A 15133-nucleotide genomic window follows, 5' to 3' on the forward strand; every position below is an offset into this window, starting at 1 on the left:
CTTTAAAATCATTTTTTAAAAGTGAATTTTAAGGGACGCTTGGGTGTCTCAATCAGTTAAGCATCAGACTCTTGATCACAGATCAGGTCTTGATCTCAGGGTTGTGAGTTCAAGCCCCAAGTTGTGTTCCACATTGGGCATGGAGCCTACTTAAAAAAAAAAGGGTGAAATTTAATATTTATATAGAAAAACATGCACAATCTTAAGTTTACTACATCAGTGAATTGTTATTAAATAAATACAATAAAACAATAAATAAAGCATCACAGACTGCTACCAGCCTCCCTCATCATCCGTCCCAGTAATCCCCTCCCCAGCAAAGGAAACCCCACTACTGTTGACTTTTATTCCATGCATTAGTTTTGCCTGTTTTGGAATGTTATAATAAGAATTATATACTGCATACTTTTTGGTGTCTTGTTTTGCTTGATGTTATGTTGGTAAGATTTAAGCATTGCTTGTATGGCAGTAATTTATTCATTCTCATTGCTGTAGAATATTCCATTTTATGAACATTTCACACTTTATCTATTTTGCTTTGATGGAAATGAAATTGTTTCTAGATGTTGGCCAATACAAATAATGCTACTATGAACCTGCTCACTCGTGTCTCTTTCGTCTTTTGGAGCTCATAGTATAAGTAGAGTTGTTGAGTCATAGGTTATATATATAAATTCAGCTTTAATATATAGTGATAGTTTCCCAAAGTAATTACACCGATATTCATCCTTACCAGCTGTGTGAGAAATCTAGCAGGTGGGTTTTGAAATTAAGTTGTCTATTTATTCTTATTGATCTGTAGGAGTTCTTTTATATTTCAGATACAAAGCCTTTTTAAGGTGTACATATTACAAATACTTTCTCCCATTCTATGACTTGCCATTTCATTCTCTTAATCATGTCTTTTTAAAATTTGTACATTTTATTTATTTTTTAAATTTAAATTCAATTAATTAACATATAATATATTATTAATTTCAGAGGTACAGGTCAATGATTCATCAGTCTTATATAATACCCAGTGCTCATTACATCACGTGCCCTCCTTAATGTCCATCATGCAGTTACCCCATCCCCCCAACCCCTCCCCTCCAGCAACCCTCAGCTTGTTTCCTATGATTAAGAATCTCTTACGGTTTGTCTCCCTCTCCTGATTTTATCTTGTTTTATTTTTTCCTCTCTTCCCCCAGGACCCTCTGTTTTTTTTCTTAAATTCCACATATGAGTGAGATCATATGATAGTTGTCTTTCTCTGATTGACTTATTTTACTTAACATAATACCCTCTAGGTCCATCCATGTTGTTGCAAATGACAACTTTTTTTTTTTTTTTGATGGCTGAGTAATATTCTTCTTTATCCATTCATCTGTTGATGGACATCTTGGCTCTTTCCATAGTTTGGCTAATGTGGACATTGTTGTCACAAATGCTGGGGTGCAGGTGTCCCTTTGGATCACTACATTTGTATCTTTGGGGTAGATACCTAGTAATTCAATTGCTGGGTCATAGGGTGGCTCTATTTTCAACTTTTTGAGGAACCTCCATACTGTTTTCCAGAGTGATTGCACCAGCTTGCATTCCCAACAATGTAAGAGGTTTCCCCTTTCTCTGCATCCTTGCCAACATCTGTCATTTCCTGACTTGTTAATTTTAGCCATTCTGACTGCTGTGAGGTGGTATCTCACTGAGATTTTGATTTATATTTCCCTTTCCCTGATGCTGAGTGATGTTGAACATTTTTTCATGTGTCTGTTGGCCATCTGTATGTCTTCTTTGGAGAAATGTCTCTTCATGTCTTCTGCCCATTTCTTGATTGGATTATTCTTTGGGTGTTGAGTTTGATAAGTTCTTTATAGATTTTGGATACTAGCCCTTTATCTGATATGTCATTTGCAAATATCTTCTCCCATTCTGTCAGTTGTCTTTTGGTTTTGTTTACTGTTTGCTGTGCAAAAGCTTTTTATCTTAATGAAGTCCCAATAATTCATTTTTGCCTTTGTTTCCCTTGCCTTTGGAGATGTGTCCAGCAAGAAGTTGCTGTGGCCAAGGTCACAGAGGTTGCTGTCTGTGTTCTCCTCTAGGATTTTAATGGATTCCTGTCTCACATTTAGATCTTTCATCCACTTTGAGTCTACTTTTGTGTATGGTGTAAGGAAATAGTCCAGTTTCATTCTTCTGCATGTGGCTTTCCAATTTTCCCAACACCATTTGTTGAAGAGACTGTCTTTTTTCCATTGGACATTCTCTCCTGCTTTGTCGAAGATTAGTTGACCATAGAGTTGAGGGTCCATTTCTGGGCTCTCTATTCTGTTCCATTGATCTATGTGTCTGTTTTTGTGCCAGTACCTTACTGTCTTGATGATGACAGCTTTGTAATAGAGCTTGAAGTCCAAGATTGGTGATGCCACCAGCTTTGGTTTTCTTTTTCAACATTCCTTTGGCTATTTGAGGTCTTTTCTGGTTCCATACAAATTTTTGGATTATTTGTTCCAGCTCTGTAAAAAGGTTGATGGTATTTTGATAGGGATTACATTGAATGCATAGATTGCTCTAGGTAGCATAGACATTTGAACAATATTTGTTCTTCAAATCCATGAACATGGAACGTTTTTCCATTTCTTTGTGTCTTCTTCAATTTCTTTCATAAGTGTTCTGTAGTTTTTAGAGTACAGATCATTTACCTCTTTGGTTAGGTTTATTCCTAGGTATCTTACGGTTTTTGGTGCAATTGTAAATGGGATCAACTCCTTAGTTTTTCTTTCTTCTGATCATTCTTAGTGTATATAAATGCCACTGATTTCTGTGCATTGATTTTATATCCTGCCACTTTGGTGAATTCCTGTATGAGTTCTAGCAATTTTGGGGTGAAGTCTTTGGATTTCCCACATAGAGCATCATGTCATCTGCAAAGAGTGAGAGTTTGACTTCTTCTTTGCCTATTTGGATGCCTTTTATTTCTTTTTGTTGTCTGATTGCTGTGGCTAGGACTTCTAGTACTATATTGAACAGAAGCGGTGATAGTGGACATCCCTGCTGTGTTCCTGACCTTAGGGCAAAAGCCCTCAGGTTTTCCCCATTAAGAATGATTTCACTGTGGGCTTTTCATATATGGCTTTTATGATACTGAGGTATGTTCCCCCATCCCTACACTGTGAAGAGTTTTAATCAAGAAAGAATGCTGTATTTTGTCAAATGCTTTTTCTGCATCTATTGAGAGGATCCTATGGTTCTTGTCCTTTCTTTTATTTATGTAGTGTATCACATTGATTGATTTGCAGATGTTGAACCCCCTTACAGCCCAGGAATAAATCCCACTTGGTTGTGGTGAATAATCTTTTTAACGTACTGTTGGATCCTATTGGCTAGTATTTTGGTGAGAAATTTTGCATCCATGTTCATCAGGGATATTGGTCTATAATTCTCCTTTTTGGTGGGGTCTTTGTCTGGTTTTGGGATCAAGGTAGTGCTGGCCTCATAGGATGAGTTTGGAAGTTTTCCTTCCATTTCTATTTTTTGAAACAGCTTCAGAAGAATAGATACTAGTTCTTCTTTAAAAATTTAGTAGAATTCCCCTGGGAAGCCATCTGGCCCTGGACTCTTGTTTGTTGAGAGATTTTGTTTCAATTTCCTTGCTGGTTATGGGTCTGTTCAGGTTTTCTATTTCTTCTTGGTTCAGTTTTGGTAGTTCATACATCTCTAGGAATGCATCCCTTTCTTTCAGATTGCCTAATTTGTTGGCATATAGTTGCTCATAATATGTTCTTATAATTGTTTGTATTTCTTTGGTGTTGGTTGTGATCTCTCATCTTTCATTCATGATTTTATTTATTTGGGTCCTTTCTCTTTTTGGTAAGTCAGGCCAGGGTTTATCACTCTTATTAATTCTTTTAAAGAACCAGCTCCTACTTTTGTTGATTTGTTCTGCTGTTCTTTTGGTTTCTATTTCATTGATTTCTGCTCTAATATTTATTAATTCTCTTCTTCTACTGGGTTTAGGCTTTATTTGCTGTTCTTTCTCCAGCTTCTTTAGATGTAAGGTTAGGTTGTGTATTTGAGACCTTTCTTATTTATTGAGAAAGGCTTGTATTGCTATATACTTCCTTCTTAGGACCACCTTTGCTGCATCCCAAAGGTTTTGAAACGTTGTGTTTTCATGTTCATTTGTTTCCATGAGTTTTTAAAAATTCTTCTTTAATTTTCTGGTTGACCCATTCATTCTTTAGTAGGATGCTCTTTAGCCACCATGTATTTGAGTTCTTTCCACATTTCATCTTGTGATTGAGTTCCAGTTTCAAAGCATTGTGGTCCAAAAATATGCAGGGAGTGTTCCCAATCTTTTGGTACTGGTTGAGACCTGATTTGTGACCCAGTATGTGATCTATTCTGGAGAATGTTCCATGTGTACTCGAGAAGAATGTGTATTCTGTTGCTTTAGGATGGAATGCTCTGTATATATCTGTGAAGTTCATCTGGCCCAGAGTGTCATTCAAACACTTGTTTCCTTGTTGATCTTCTGCTTAGATGATCTGTCCATTGCAGTGAGGGGGGTGTTAATGTCCCCTACTATTATTGTATTATTATTGATGCATTTCTTTAATTTTGTTATTAATTGGTTTATATAATTGGCTGCTCCCATATTAAGGGCATAAATATTTATAATTATTAGATCTTCTTGTTGGATAGACCCTTTAATTATGATATAGTGTCCTTCCTCATCTCTTATTATAGTCTTTGATTTAAACTCTAATTTGTCTGATATAAGGATTGCCACCCCAGCTTTCTTTTGATATCCATTATCATAGTAAATGGTTATCCACCCCCTCACCTTAAATCTGGAGGTGACTTTGGGTCTAAAATGAGCTTCTTGCAGACAGAGTATCGATGGGTCTTGGTTTTTTTATCCAATCTGAGTTTATGTTTGCTGATAACAAATGTGAGTCGTGGTGCCTTGGAATACTCTCTTGATCCACACAGCAGCTTCCTCAACCTGACCTAGCCCATAACTGGCAAGGCAGAAAACAATCTAAACTCTTTTATAGCCATAACTGTCTTTAGGATCTATAGCCATATATCCATTGTATTACCTTAAAGTCATTATTGCTCTATATTGTCTCTGTTCCTTTCTCATCTATGTTACTTTTGGGCTCTCTCTTTTCTTAAAGGATCCCTTTTAATATTTCTTGTAGGGCTGGTTTAGTGATCACAAATTCTTTTATTTTCTGTTTATCCTGGAAGATTTTTATCTCTCATATTTTGAATTACATCCTAGCTGGATAAAGTATTCTTGGCTGCAGATTTTTCTCATTTAGCACCCTGAATATATCACACCAGTCCTTTCTGGCCTGCCGGGTCTCTGTGGCGAGGTCTGCTGCCAGGCTTATGTTTCTACCACTGTAGGTTACAGACCTCTTGTCCTGAGCTGCTTTCAGGATTTTCTCTTTGTCTCTGAGATTTGCAAGTTTCACTATTATATGTCAAGGTGTTGACCTATTTTTACTGATTTTGAGGGGGTTTGATATGCCTCCTGGACTTGAATTCCTGTTTCCTACCTCAGATTAGGGAAATTATCCACTATAATTTGCTCCAGTATACCTTCTGCCCCCCACCCTCTCTCTCTTTCCTCTTCTTCTGGGATTCCAATTATTCTAATATTGTTTTGCTTTATGGTATCACTTATCTCTCGAATTCTCCCTCTGTGATCCAGTAGTTGTTTATCTCTCTTTTTTCTCAGCTTCTTTATTCTCCATCATTTTGTCTTCTATATCACTAATTCTCTCTTTGGCCTCATTTATCCTAGCAGTTAGAGCCTCCATTTTTTTTTATTGCATCTCATTAATAGCCTTTTTGATTTCAACTCGATTAGATTTTAGTTCTTTTATTTCTCCCAAAAGGATTCTCTAGTGTCTTCTTTGCTTTTTTCAAGCCCAGCTAGTATCTTTATAATCATTTTCTAAACTAATTCCAACATCTTACTTATATCCATACTGATTAAGTCTGTACTGCTGCTTGTTCTCTTTATTGAAGTGAATTTTTCTGCCTTGTCATTCTTCCAGAAAGTGGTTACTTTTCTATTTGTAGAGTTGCAGCTATGCTTTTCTTAGATCTCTGGTTGAGTTTGCAGGTGTTCAAAATGATTTGATAGCTATCTAGCTGAATCCTGGGACCAGAGGAAACTGAGGTCTCTTACTCCTCTACCATTTTGGACTCCTTCTAATTATGTTTTTTGATGAACAGATGAACTTGATTTCAATAACATTAAATTTATCAATCTTTTCTTTAGAGTTAGTGTTTACTGTGCTCTAAGAAAACTTTGCTTATCTCAAAGAAGATATTCTTCTGTCTTTTTTAAGAAATTTTATTGCTTTACCTTTTACATTTTATTCTTCAAACCACTGGAAAATGATATTTTTGTGTAATATGAGGTAGAGATCAAGATTCTCATTTTGCAGTTGCCCTTTACTGTCAGTGTTCTTATAAATTACCGTATGTGGTTCTCTATTCTGTTAAATTCTATTAATTTGTCTATGTGATAATTTGCTGCAGATGCTATCTGGGCCTGGAACTTTTTGTTGTTGTTGGAAGTTTTTAGATTGAGGATTTTATGTGTATATGACATATATATAGATATAGATATATAGATAGATTTCTTGTGTCAGTTTTGATATTTATGTTTATCTTTATCTAAATTTCAAATGTACTGCCATACATTAATACCATAATCTCATATTTTTGATGTACATAAGATTTGTAATTATGTACTACTTTTATTATCAGTATTTATAATCTGTTCCTATCTCTCATTTTTTCCTTAACCTATTTTACCAGGGTTTACTCATTTTATTATTCTTTTCAAGGACCAACTCTGGGTTAATTTTTTTCTATTATATACTTGTTTTTCTTTCAGTTAATTCTATTTTTATGTGTATCATTTTCTTCTACTTTCTTCATATTTAATTTGCCATTCTTTTTGCAACTGCTTAAGGTGGATATTTACATACTTTTCAGATTTTCCTCTTTTCTAATTTATACATTTAAGTATAAAATTTTCCTCTAAGTATAGCTTTAGCTGCATCATATAAATGATGTTATGTCATATTTTTTATTATTATTCAGTTGTATTGTCTAATATCCACTCTTGACCCCTGTAGCTCAAAATTCGGCAAATACCTTGAGGAAAATGTGATGTAGAATATCAAGTTCATGTCTTTGAGGTTATCTTTTCTTGGGGATCATGACCTCTCAAGTCCTGAATGCTTTTTTAACCCCTGAACTTACAGCTGCCAAAAGCTTCATGGTGCCAAAACCACCAGTTTCTGCTCAGTTTGATTGTTGCACTAATGAACCAGCATATACCTAGGAAGGGAAAATGTTGGAGAGTATCAGGTAACTCAACATGCCTTCCTTCTTTCCAGGATCTTTTACCCTCATATCCTCACTGCCTTCATTTCTGTCCCATTTTTTTTCAAACAACTATTTCTTAAAAGTTTTATTCAGTCTTTTTAAGCCTCCTCAGTGGGAAAGCTGGCCTGAATTAGATATTCTGTCATAGCAGAAGCACAAATTGCCTCAGCAAATAACTTTGGAGCTGGGGAAAACCTTGGAGATTAAGGTTTCAGTACTGATCAAATTTTATTCCCTAGGTTTCATTACCTAGTGACAGAGGCAGCACTACAGTTTCTAATTCTTGATTCCTTATAAAGTACAAAGAGCATGGGGATGTGGCTCTGGGGTCACTGATATGCACACATGGCAGCTGGACTTCTCATTCCTCTCCACAGCCTCAGATTTAGGAACAATGATTTTCTAAACCTGTAAGATCTCCTAAATGCCCCAACTGTGTGAATTATAATTTTGAATACAAGAAAAAAATAGACCTTTCAACTGTGTTCCCAAACCATCAACCTCTGTTGACAAGTGATATTGTATGACATGTAGTTCCTGTGTTTATCATGTACTAGGACTAAGACTGTGGGTACAAGGATGAAGAGCACAAGTTTTTCCTCAAAACACTCACTGGGAAAGAGAGAGGCAAACAAACAATAAGCAAATGGTTTTCATGTGGAGGTGCCTGAGATCGCTCAGTCGGTTAAGTGTTGGGTCATGATCTCAGGGTCCTCAGATTGAGTCCTGAGTCTGGCTCCTCAGGGGGAGTCTGCTTCTCCTGCTCCGTGTGCCCCTCCCCACACCTGTGCTGTCCCCCCCCTCCCCCGCCAGTAAATGAAAGAAAAGAAAAGAAAAAGAAAACAAAATGATTTTCATGTGGTTTAGACGAAGTGCAATGGGAACACTGCTGAGGAGCAGAGGATTGCCTGGGGAGTCAGGAAAGCCTTCATGAAGGAATGCTGAAATAACTTTCTAGGCCCATGATGGAGCTCCTTCTACCTGGAATGCCACATCAGCAAACATAAACTCAGATAACTTTGGTGTCCCTAAAGATATTTGTTCTGCTTGGCCTGAAACACAGTATAGCCAGTCAGCCAGTACCCAAATGCCAAACCAACTCGGGCTCTATACTCACCTCCTGTTCCTTATTCATTTTCTACTTTTCTCTTCCTTGTTCCTTATTCTTTATCCCATAAAAGCTTCTTGCTTCCCACCCCATTTTGCACTTATCTGGACCCTTGCGAATGGAGACTGCCCACTTCCTGAAGTGTTAAATAAAGTTTCTTTTTATCACCTAATTGTCTTTTAAAATTATTTTTAACATGTCCTAACATATATACTCACATGTATGTATACATACAAAGCCTACCCCCATACACAGATAAACAGACCAACACACAGACCAACTACTGTGCATCCAACTTTGTGCACTTTCATGTTCCAAATTATTCTCTTCTGTGTAACCCAGGCTAACAATTTGCTTTTGACCTCTTGGTTTGTCCCCCGCCTTAGCATTCACCCCTCAGATCTGCTGCTAGATACTACCTATTCCAGCTCCCTCATCAGACATGAGTCACAATTTATCTACACGTAACAGCTCGCTAAAGTCTGTAGAAGCACCAGGAAGCAACCAGTGGTGTCCATGTGGTCCTGGATTTGCCCTGAAAATTTTGGAAGTAAGTTAAGCACATGTTGAGCCTCCTGGTGAGGCTCAATCCTGAAATTTTAGTAACCATGTGAAATCCTTCCCACTCCCTCCATTTCGTCTTTTCTTCTGAACCCTATAATATTTTTTTGTATTCCTGGGAAAAAACAATGGATAGCCAGTGAATAAATAACTCTACCCCATATGTTATGAAGAAATAATTGAGGCATGAGGCTGTCTGTCTTCCTCTCCTGCACCCCTCCCCAGCTCCTTCCACCCGACCACTGGCAGAGCCAAGGGATTTTCCTTCCCTGATGTACAATTACAACAGCAAATGCCATGAGAAGTGAACACTGGAAAAGCCCTCAGTATGCTATTTATTATGGGCTGCATCACTGGGTTTCCATTTCTGTCTGCTATGATGCTTCTTGGAAATATAATGGAAACTAGAATAAAAAATATTAAAAGAGTACAGAGGGGTGCCTGGGTGGCTCAGTTGGTTAAGCATCTGCCTTTGGCTGGGGTCATGATCCTGGGGTTTTGGGATCAAGCCCCGTGTTGGACTCCCTGCTCAGCAGGGAGACTGCTTCTCCCTCTCTCTCTGCTGCTCCCCCTGCTTGTGCTCTCTCTCTCTCTCTGTCAAATAAATAAATAAAATCTTTAAAAAAATAAAAGTATATATAAACATTTTTTCTCTTAGGGTGTATTAACGTCATACTTATGCCAAGAAACTACTAAGAACTAGGGATTTAAATATGAATAAGAAAAATCACCTGCATTCAAAGAAACTTGATAAATACACAGATAATGAAAATAAATATGATAAGAATTATAGGATTATGGAGGACAGAATAATTAATTTGGGTATTTTGAAGAAAAAATAGTAAGAATTGTTCAGTATTTGAACTGTGCCTTGGAGGTAGGATAGAAATTGCATAAAATTTCATACATGTCACTAATTTGTAAAACGAGAGCTGCCTGTCTTTATTTCCTTAAACACCATATATATATACATACACATATATATATACCTATTTAAGGAACAAAAACCTTAAGACTGAAGTAGTCCTGAGAATGGATTGACAAGGAGATTTTAAGGATGAAAATAAATTCAAGTAAACAGCCAAGGCACCAGGACTCACATTTGTTATATCTAAGAGGTTTGTCTAATGCCCTTCATGGCAAGATAAGAAATATTGACCAGAGGGATGTATTGCATAGGACTCTGGCCAAGGAGTTAGGTGGTATTCTATTCTCGGCTCTACAACAAATGTGCTTCCTGACCTTGAGTAAATATCTTAACTTCCTTTTGTTTTCAGAATCTCTCTGTTCCATGGACATTTGGATTATTATGTTCTTCATAGGTAGCCATCACCATGGGCCTATCTCCAACATGCTCTCATTTCCCAATGACAATGGAAAATACACAAATGTTTTTGCTCAGATTTGCCTACCAAGTTAAGAGGCTGTAAGTCCAAGTCTTTAAAATGAAAATAGTCCCACTAATCAGGATAATCAGTGCAATCACAATCGATTCTTAAACTCTGTGATGAATCCCATGAAGAGAGGCCCATGTTTGACTGATAAATGTGGATGTTCCTTGTTTTAAAAGACAGTTTCAAAGTGAACAAAATGTTAAGGAAAAGGGGAAAAAGATGGATACATATCAACTAGAGCAACAAAGGCAGGTATATATGAAAACCAAATGGAATACATAGGGGCCAGCTCTAGCTTACACAAGAACCAGACGGAGCAGAGGAAAACATGATGCTGACCATACCAAGTGGCCTGGAGCTAAAATGACCCATTGGAGTTGTCCCACGCTGAGCCAACATGTCCTTGACATACAGATATCCTTAGAGTACAATGGTGAATTACAACAGGCTATATTGGCTCCGTGCAAATATTTTTATGGCAAATACTCTTCTGGTGGTTTCCTCACCATGCACCTTCATGTATCACTCATTGGTCCTCAACATGTGGCCATTCTACCCTATTTCCAAGGTTTATCTAGTTAGAGTAATATGTTAACAGTATAACAGTAAGCCCAGTTTCTTGTGAGCCTACAGGGCTTTGGAGCTACACAAATGAAGTTTCTGTGCCTACATTTAGAGAACTACCCCAGCGCCATGTTGAAAAGGCCACTATGGCCCTCTCTTGATCCACACAGCAGCCTTCCTCAACCTGACCTAGCCCATAACTGGCAAGGCAGAAAACAATCTAAACTCTTTTATAGCCATAACTGTCTTTAGGATCTATAGCCATATATCCACATCCATACAGCTCTAGATCTAGCTCTATAACTATTTACTCTATCTGCCTTGCTACCTACCTATCATCTTCCCTAAAATGCGTACATTAAAATTGAGGGAAATCTTAGGTGCACAATCAAGACTGCAAGTTATCTTGGAGAATGCCTTCGTTCTATAGAAGAGGCCCAGAATCACCCATAGTCAAAGGAGTACGAAGAGAATATTCACTTAGTAGTGTTGGGGAAGCTGAGAGAGGGGTGAAGTAATCCAAAAGCGATGACTCTGACCTATCATAAATATTTCTTTCGTCATATGAAGTCCATGAAGGACAGAGTGGAGGTAGAGGGGGCTCTTCCTCTCCCGTTGGAAGTGTTCAGGAGTGAGGCAGGGACCAAGAACGTGCATGAAGGGACCCTGCAAGTAACCCCAGTCGTGGGTGGTGCGGTGCATTAGCTGCAGTCATCCTGCAAGAGGCCAGAAGGTGGACTGAATGACGTCGGTGTGAGAGGTGGAGAGCCTGAGCCTTGGGGAACCAGAAGGGCGGCTGGCCGCAGGACGCCCGGCCACATTGACCGGGACTTCCCAGAACACCAAGGACTCGCTGTTTTGTAGGTGGACACTTTCTGGGGACTACATGTGTGGATTTGCTCACTTCACACTCCTTTTACTCTGTTGTGATTTGCTCTGACAGTTGGAGAAAAGGGCCCAGAAGCAGAACAGGAATATTTCCCTTGAATATTTGATTTCCTTAAATATAAAATTGTTTCTATATTGCTTGATGTAGTCTATTTTAAGGAACAGCAAATGTATTGAATGGAGTTCCTGCCTCTATATTTGAAAACAACATAATCATTATTGTGTGGATAAGAGGACTCTGGGTGCTGTCAAGGTGCAGAGGAGCGCCACTTCACTCCTGAAAAATCCGCATTCCTGTACAAAAGCCCTAGCACAGCACCCTACCGAGATTGCATAATAACAACCGATCCCCCACATTTCACAGGTGAGGAGATAAGGCTTAGGGAGGTTAAGTAGCCTGTCCTGGGTCTCACTTTTGAGAAATGACAAATTCTGTTCTGCTTGATTCCAAACCTTGGGCTCGAAACCACGGTGCTCAAAAATTGTTCAATAAATGTAGCACAAAGGAAACATGCTTCCAATGTTGCTATTATAGAAATGCAGGGGTACTGTAAGGCAGGAATAGCCACACAGGCTGGTCTTCAGCATCTTTCCTTGTTGCCATTTCCATGCGGCCAGCAGGTAAGGACAGAGCAGAGGAATGGAGTCTGTTTGAAAGCTGCCAATGAAACTATCTTCTATTACTGTTTATATTTAATGCAAAGAGGATCATTAATTAAAACAATCCTCTTTATCTATGGGGCTGCTTGCAATTTACAAAATGTTTTCATAGACTTTATCTCTTCTTTCATTTGATTATGTTTCTTTTTTTCTTTTAAATTTTATTTTATTATGTTATGTTAATCACCATACATTACATCATTAGTTTTTGATGTAGTGTTCCATGATTCATTGTTTGCATATAACACCCAGTGCTTCCATTCAATATGTGCCCTCTTTAATACCTTTATGTGGAAAACCCAAAAGACTCCACCCCAAAACTGCTAGAACTCATACAGGAATTCAGTAAAGTGGCAGGATATAAAATCAATGCACAGAAATCAGTGGCATTCCTATACACCAACAACAAGACAGAAGAAAGAGAAATTAAGGAGTCGATCCCATTTACAATTGCACCCAAAACCATAAGATAACTAGGAATAAATCTAACCAAAGAGGCAAAGAATCTATACTCAGAAAAGTATAAAATAGTCATGAAAGAAATTGAGGAAGACACAAAGAAATGGAAAAAGGTTCCATGCTCAAGGACTGGAAGAACAAAGATTGTGAAGATGTCAATGCTACCTAGAGCAATCTACACATTTAATGATTATGTTTCAATCTTACGGAATTTATCAGTTCAGCCCTATCTCTGCATGATTTCAGATATTGAGTAAAATGTTTAGGGAGGGAGGAGCTATGAAAATCGGTCATTCAGCTATGGCCAGATGTTTTGCTTCCTGGAGACACAGCATCCATATGATTGATTGATTTTTCCTATTCTGTCAGGATGTTTTGTTATAAGCCTCAAACTAACCTTTAAAAAAAGAAAAAAAAAAAAGAAAATATATTCAATATTTTTTATCTGGCTGGTTTCCCAGATATTTCAAGTGTATTTTATTTACTAACATCAGAAGTTAAAGTAGGCCATTGTGTGGTGTGATTTCATTCAGTCACTTCTTTTTTTCATCTATCCCTACCTGCCTTTTGAAAAATTCATTTATCCATCTTTCAAGATTCACACCAATATAAATAAACACACCCCAGCATCAAAATATATAAAATAATGTTTGGGTTAGTGCCATTTTATATGATTTATTAACAAATATTCATACACAGAAATCACGAGCTCTGAATTATTAAAACTTAAGTCTCTAACTAATATCCTGATTAATCAGAATAAAATTAATTTTACAATTATGTCATGAAGTCTATATTGATTGTATTTGGTTATCAGAATTTCAACTTAAGTGGCTGGAAATTATATGAAAGACATAGAGTCTCCTTTAATTTCAACCAGATAACTCTTAATCCCTTTGTTCCCACCAATTGCAGCTTCTCAAAAATTAGTTGTTTCTCTCATATCTTAGAAGGCCATTCACAAAAGTCAAAGCTCCTCATTTGCCATGCATCAAAGCACACTTGGAACTAAGTGTTAGAGAAACATGCATATTTGTTAAACTGTTATGCTTTCTTTATTATTGTCCTTACTTTGTGGTTAACATAAAGGCTATGACACCCTACATGTATCTTTTTTGTTTTTCTTCTAATTCCCAAGAGAATTAAAGCTAAGTATTGCCTTTGTTTTCAACAACTGCTATCCTTGACACTGACCTTAGACTAAGTTCCTTAAGTATCTTTTACTCTTCTTTGCTTAGTGTGTATTCTTCATATTATAAAGCATGTGGTTAGAAAATTTCTAACAGATTCCAGTGTCTTATGAACAACTCCTTGTCCCAATTAATTCCTGATACATATAAAGGCCCTAAGTTTGTACAGCAATTGCAAAATCCTTGATGAATCATCTTGCTATTTTTGATTGGAGGATCTATCCACCCTGGGTGTTGCCCTTACAGGTGTGGTCATGGCTGCCATGATGGCCTCCAATAGAGTCCCTGGGAGTTGATCACCCTGCATCCTCTGCAGCTATCCTCACAGAGCTCTTGGAGACAAGGCCCCTACCTCAGCAGAGTGGCATCTAATGCCCTCGCAGTAAGAGCCTGGTTTAAGAAACACTCATATCAGAAAGATGACCAAAATGTTCATTATTCAGCCACTTCTATGTACCCTAAAATTTACCTCAAGGTGTGCCAACTGTTGGCCCACATCATATCATCTTTGGAGCTGCAGTACTCTTGTAGGTGAGTTTAGCCATTCACTGTCTCTGAATTGCAACCCCAGAGCTAGTGTCCTTTCTTCCCAGGTATGGTGAAGTTGAGTGTTCCATCCCCAAAGATTTCCCACCCTCATTGTTTGGAGGTTGATATGAGGTCTTGCTTGCCCCTGCCAGTGCCCATATATCAAGCACTAAAAGACCATTGATATAATTACCTAAGACTTCCAAAGAGCACAAAGCATATCTCAATTTGAGCTGAAAGCTAAACGATCTCTTGCACACACCTAGCAAACCTTATATTCAGTATTACCAAGAACACTGGGGATGAGAGACCTCTTAAGTTTAATCTATCCAAGAGAAGATAGAGAGGTTTAATTTAGGCTGCAAGGCCCTGTCCTAGAA

This window comes from Mirounga leonina, unplaced genomic scaffold (assembly GCF_011800145.1).
Source record: "Mirounga leonina isolate KUSES-001 unplaced genomic scaffold, KU_Mleo_1.0 Mir_53, whole genome shotgun sequence".
Classification (NCBI taxonomy): domain Eukaryota; kingdom Metazoa; phylum Chordata; class Mammalia; order Carnivora; family Phocidae; genus Mirounga; species Mirounga leonina.